Raw genomic sequence first — 7,090 nt, forward strand, 5'->3', positions numbered from 1 at the left:
CAATAAAGCGACATAGGCTGGTAACATGGATTAAAAAACAAAATCCAATGATATGCTGCCTCCAGGAGACACATCTGACTGGAAAAGACATACACAGGCTCAAGGTAAAAGGTTGGGAAAAAATATACCAAGTACACGGTCCTCGTAAGCAAGCAGGCGTGGCCATTCTCATATCGAATAAAATCGACTTCAAGACTAAGTTAATCAAAAGGGATAAGGAAGGACATTATATACTGTTAAAAGGAACCATTCACCAATAAGACATAACAATTATCAATATTTATGCACCAAAGAATGGCGCTGCGACATTCATAAAACAAATTCTCCTCAAGTTCAAGAATGAAATAGACCACAACACAATAATCATGGGTGACTTCAACACACCTCTCTCACCATTGGACAGATCCTCCAAACAAAAGTTGAATAAAGAAACTATTGACCTCAATATCACAATCAATAACCTAGACTTAACTGACATATATAGAATATATCAACCATCATCAAGTGGATATACTTTTTTCTCAGCAGCACATGGAACCTTCTCAAAAATAGATCATATATTATGCCATAAGGCAACCCTCAGTAAATATAAAGGGGTTGAGATAATACCATGCACTTTATCAGATAATAATGGAATGAAACTGGAAATAAATGATAAAAGAAGGAAGGAAAAATCCTACATCACATGGACAATGAACAATACATTACTAAATGATCAATGGGTTACAGAAGACATAAAGGAGGAAATCAAAAAATTCTTAGAGATAAATGAAAATACAGACGCAACATATCGGAATCTATGGGACACAATGAAAGCAGTTTTAAGAGGGAAATTCATCGCCTGGAGGTCATTCCTCAAAAAAAGGAAAAACCAACAAATAAATGAGCTCACACTTCATCTCAAAGCCCTAGAAAAGGAAGAGCAAAACAATAGCAAATGTAGCAGAAAGCAAGAACTAATTAAAATCAGAGCAGAAATCAATGAAATTGAAACAAAAGAAACTATTGAAAAAATTAACAAAACAAAAAGTTGGTTCTTTGAAAAAATAAATAAGATCGACAGACCCCTAGCCATACTAATGAAAAGAAGAAGAGAGAGAACTCAAATCACTAACATACGGGATGAAAAAGGCAATATTACAACAGACGCCTCAGAAATACAGAAAAAAATTAGAAATTATTTTGAAAACCTATATTCCAATAAAATAGAAGAAAGTGAAGACATCGATAAATTCCTTAAGTCATATGATTTGCCCAGACTGAGTCAGGAGGAAACTCACAACTTAAACAGACCAATATCAATAGATGAAATAGAAGAAGCAATTAAAAAACTTCCAACCAAGAAAAGCCCAGGACCGGATGGGGATACAGCGGAGTTCTACAAAACCTTTAAAGAAGAATTAATACCAATACTTTTCAAGTTATTTCAGGAAATAGAAAAAGAGGGAGCTCTTCCAAATTCATTCTATGAGGCCAACATCACCCTGATTCCGAAACCAGACAAAGACGCCTCAAAGAAAGAAAACTACAGACCAATATCTCTAATGAACCTAGATGCAGAAATCCTCAATAAAATTCTAGCGAATCGGATACAAAGGCATATCAAAAAAATTGTGCACCATGATCAAGTAGGATTCATCCCTGGGATGCAAGGATGGTTCAATATACGGAAATCAATAAATGTTATTCACCACATCAATAGGCTTAAAGATAAGAACCATATGATCATCTCAATAGACGCAGAAAAAGCATTTGACAAAGTACAGCATCCCTTTATGTTCCAAACTTTAGAAAAAATAGGGATAACAGGAACTTACCTCGACATTGTAAAAGCTATCTATGCCAAGCCTCAGGCTAGCATCATTCTGAATGGAGAAAAATTGAAGGCATTCCCTCTAAAATCTGGAACAAGACAGGGATGCCCCCTATCACCACTTTTATTCAATATAGTTCTCGAAACACTGGCCAGAGCAATTAGACAAACGAAAGAAATTAAAGGCATAAAAATAGGAAAAGAAGAACTTAAATTATCACTATTTGCGGATGACATGATTCTATACCTAGAAGACCCAAAAGGGTCTACAAAAAAACTACTAGAACTAATAAATGAATTCAGCAAAGTGGCAGGATATAAAATCAACACACATAAATCAAAGGCATTTCTGTATATCAGCGACAAAACTTCTGAAATGGAAATGAGGAAAAACACTCCATTCACAATATCCTCAAAAAAAATAAAGTACTTGGGAATCAACCTAACAAAACAGGTGAAAGACTTATACAATGAAAACTACAGAACCCTAAAGAGAGAAATAGAAGAGGATCTTAGAAGATGGAAAAATATACCCTGTTCATGGTTAGGCAGAACTAACATCATCAAAATGGCAATATTACCAAAAGTTCTCTATAGGTTCAATGCAAAGTCAATCAAAATCCCAATGGCATTTCTTGTAGAAATAGATAAAGCAATCATGAAATTCATATGGAAAAATAAAAGACCCAGAATAGCAAAAACAATTCTAAGCAGGAAGTGTGAATCAGGTGGTATAGCGATACCAGATTTCAAACTATATTACAGAGCAATAGTAATAAAAAGAGCATGGTACTGGTACCAGAACAGGCGGGCGGACCAATGGTACAGAATAGAGGACACAGAGACTAATCCACAAAGCTACAACTATCTTATATTTGATAAAGGAGCTAAAAACAGGCAATGGAGAAAGGATAGCATCTTCAACAAATGGTGTTGGGAAAACTGGAAATCCATATGCAACAAAATGAAACTAAATCCCCTCCTCTCGCCACGCACAAAAGTCAACTCAAAGTGGATCAAGGAGCTTGATATCAAATCAGAGACTCTCCATCTGATAGAAGAAAAAGTTGGCTCCCATCTACAGATTGTGGGGACGGGCTCCAAATTCCTTAATAGGACACCCATAGCACAAGAGTTAATAACAAGAATCAACAAATGGGACTTTCTTAAACTGAACAGTTTTTTCTCAGCAAGAGAAACAATAAGAGAGGTAAATAGGGAGCCTACATCCTGGGAACAAATTTTTACTCCTCACACTTCAGATAGAGCCCTAATATCCAGAGTATACAAAGAACTCAAAAAATTAGACAATAAGAAAACAAACAACCCAATCAACAAATGGGCCAAGGACATGAACAAACACTTCACAGAGGAGGACATACAATCAATCAACAAGTACATGAAAAAATGCTCACCATCTCTAGCAGTCAAGGAAATGCAAATCAAAACCACCCTAAGATACCACCTCACCCCAGTAAGATTGGCAGCCATGATGAAGTCAAACAACAACAAGTGCTGGCGAGGATGTGGGGAAAAGGGTACTCTTGTACACTGCTGGTGGGACTGCAAACGGGTGCGGCCAATTTGGAAAGCAGTATGGAGATTCCTGGGAAAGCTGGGAATGGAACCACCATTTGACCCAGCTATTGCCCTACTCGGACTATTTCCTGAAGACCTTAAAAGAGCACACTACAGGGATACTGCCACATTGATGTTCATAGCAGCACAATTCACAATTGCTAGACTGTGGAATCAACCCAGATGCCCTTCAATAGATGAATGGATAAAAAAAATGTGGCATTTATACACCATGGAGTATTACGCAGCACTAAAAAATGACAAAATCATGGAATTTGCAGGGAAATGGATGGCACTAGAGCAGATTATGCTTAGTGAAGCTAGCCAATCCCTAAAAAACAAATACCAAATGTCTTCTTTGATATAATGAGAGCAAGTAAGAGCAGAACAGGGAGGCTGAGCAGGAAGAAAAGATTAGCATTAAACAGACATGAGGCGGGAGGGAAAGGGAGAAAAAAAGGGAAATCACATGGAAATGGAGGGAGACCCTCATTGTTATACAAAATTACATATAAGAGTTTACGAGGGGAATGGGATAACAAACATGGAGGAAAATGAATTTCAATAGATGTGGTAGAGAGAGAAGATGGGAGGGGAGGGGAGTGGGGATAGTAGAGGATAGGAAAGGTAGCAGAATACAACAGTCACTAATATGGCAGTATGTAAAAATGTGATGTGTAACCGATGTGATTCTGCAATTTGTATTTGGGGTAAAAATGGGAGTTCATAACCCAATTGATTCTAATCTATGAAATATGATTTGTCATGAGCTTTGTAATGTTGTGAACATCCAATAAAAAAAAAGTTGAAGGAGGACTTTGCTTCTTTTCTTCTCACTTCATGAAGTAGACATTTCATCTCATCTTCTTCCCTCAGTCTGGGATTAACATCATTTGCCCAATGGGTTTCAAGACAAAACGACAATGATGGCTTTTCTTCATCTCTAGAAGTGTGTGGACTATAGGTTTTAAAACTTCCCATGTTCACATGAGCCAAAGTCTGTATGGGTGGTGTGTGTGCATGCATGCATATGTGTCCTACCAGTTTCCCTCTCCCCTCTGGAGAACCATGACTAATACACATTTTTACATAAAAGGGAGGTTCTAGAGGAAAAGAATTTTAAGAATGAGTTTTCTGATTTGTTTCTGGGGTCTCGGGAATTCACTCTCTAATATGATTAAATATTAAGACAATAATAACTGGGAGGCAGGGAGTGGTGTGGGACCTGTGGCTAGGGTAAGGAGAGGTGGCCCTGGCCTGGGTGAGCCAGGGATGAGACTGAACCTCAGCAGCAGCATGGGGTGGTGATAGCAGCGTAGGGCTGCCCCTACCTGGAGGTGGCAGGAAAGGCTGGGCCCTTGTCACACTGTGCAAGTGGCCAGGGACTGAGCCTAGGACCAGATAGGAATTGTGGAGAACTCCAGTGAAGAAATGGATGAGTGTGTGTAATCATGGAATCTCCTTGCAGAGCCTCACCACCTGTTCTGCTTAATAACTAGAGAGCAGATTATGGGAGGAAGAAAAGATATCACCATGAAGCTTAAACAGTGAGTGGTGCTGTTAGCAATTTTCCTTGTCATCCTTATCTTCACCAAAGTTTTCCTGTTTGACAATTTAGATTCATGAGCTGACAACCAGGAGGACCAGAGGCCTTTTCATGGAATGATGACTGGCTTGCATGTGGAGTTGTCACCCAAGCTGGACCACACCATGCAATCTCCATAGGAGATTGCAGCCCAGTGGATGGTGCCTCTAGAAGTGTACCCTGTAGAGACACTGGAGCCGGGAACAATCATGCACACCATGGCCACCAAAAAAATCATTAAAGCCATGTGGGTTATAAAGGGACAAAGCTGAAAGCCTTACTGGTACTTGAAAGAGGACAGAAAATGGTTTTCAAACCTAAGCGGAAGAGCTGACACTATGTGATGAAGGGAAACCATGTGCTGGTTTGGAAGACACAATGCAGAGGTAATGGCCCTTCATTTGGACAGGATTTGGGGTTTCCACTCATTCTGGGTTTTCCTTAGTGGTTGGCAGATTTGTTAATCTGTGGACAGAGATCAAGCCTGTTGCTATGGAGCAGCTGTTGAGGACTTTCCTAGCTGTAGGAAATAATACTTGTTTCTATGGGAAGTGCTATTACTGCCAAGAAATAGATCCAGGTTGTGTGGATGGAGACCCAGGGAGGGACCTGTCACACTTTGGCATCCAGAGGTGTGGTCTCTGCAGAAACACTGAGACCCCTGGGGCAGGACTTATCCATAAGGCAAATTGGCTGAGAGCTACTGTGACTCCTGTGAAGAAAACATCCTCATATGACTCAGGCCCACACATTGACACCTCCGTATTCGTTTATCTGATTGACAAGGCTGAGTGCCATCACTAACAGAACTTTCAAGATGATGGAGATGATAGTGTGCTCATCATTCTTTATAAAGCTGAAAGCTTTGGGCACCCCTCATTGGTTGAGAAAAGTATCCTTGCCTCTTTCTATCCGAGTTGCATCATTAGGTTTTCTACTTGGAACAGACTGAACTAACTAAAGATTGGAGTGCTAAAGTCTGAATTAAAATCCGCCATGGCCTGTGATCCCATCTCTTATGTGATCTCTTAATCTCACCTGGACGCTGTGGACCAGCAACTCCTGAGTGTTCTGGCTACTGTGCAGCAGTGCCATGACCAGTTTGGGATGGACACTGTGCTGATAGAAGACAGGATGCCTCTCTCCCACTTGTAACTCTCAACACGAAATAAGTAAAACATTTTTACAAAGGTAGATAAATAGGAAAATCAATTCCAAATGGTAGAAGATGGCTTGGAAGTGGCCAGTAGCAAGTACTGGTGGTAGAAGACATGCTGGCCTTGGGTGTCTTTGTTTTTATATTTGTTGTTTGTTTGTTTATTTGTTTTTCCTGTAGTGGAAGTTAAGCAAAGTCCTCAAGTGTCCGAGTATGGGATGTTCCTATGGAAATATCTTTCTGGCTCTTTAGCAGTTGCCCATTTGTTGCAGAGATCATCAGCATTGGTCAGTCTGTATTCCTATACCATAGGACAAACAAGTGGGACATTTGTATAAGTGAATTCTGGGAATGGTTCCAGAATGTGTGCTTTGAGGTGAATCTTTCAGTCCTTTCTCCACACCTGTGAATTTTGGGACAATAGTTTATAATATCTTGTGTATTTTTTTTTTACCAAAACTAGTCTAATTTGAAAGCTTACTGACTCCTATGGAGAAGCAGCAGATAAAACTTTGTGTTCTATTTTTTAAAGACACTAATAATATTTCAACTCATAAAGAGAGGACCCATATTCTATAACAAGAACTGTTTATAAAGATATGCAAAATACCTGCATTGAGTAATCTTAATTATAAGAAGCAAGGAAGTAGGTGAGTTTCTATGTACTTTCACATATTTTTGAAAAATTAAAATTATTATGACATTGGATGATTGTTCCTAATATCCCTGAGCATAAAGATGAAATAAAAGAAGAAGCTTATGGTTCAAATTCCCAGCTTAAGAGCTGCATATGTAATGGAGAGCTTCCATCTATTCTCTGAAGTAGACTCTCATCTCTTGTAGCTGCAGGGCTGAAATTCCTAAAAATCATATACAGAATCTTATCTTGTTTCTGAATGAATAACAATGGAAATTGAAATCCCAGCCTCCCAGGATATTTACTGTTAAGAATAAGATC

The 7,090-nt window shown here is 39.0% G+C and overlaps 1 pseudogene across 1 annotated transcript; it reads left to right on the plus strand.

Annotated features, from left to right (window-relative positions):
- Positions 1-4,924: 4,924 nt before the first annotated feature.
- Positions 4,925-6,131, plus strand: LOC308655054 (glycosaminoglycan xylosylkinase-like; annotated as a pseudogene). Its single transcript has one exon. The product of its transcript is annotated as a glycosaminoglycan xylosylkinase-like (transcript).
- Positions 6,132-7,090: the final 959 nt, after the last annotated feature.

The sequence above is a fragment of the Spermophilus citellus genome (genome assembly GCF_964194105.1).
Source record: "Spermophilus citellus genome assembly, chromosome: 8".
Lineage (NCBI taxonomy): Eukaryota > Metazoa > Chordata > Mammalia > Rodentia > Sciuridae > Spermophilus > Spermophilus citellus.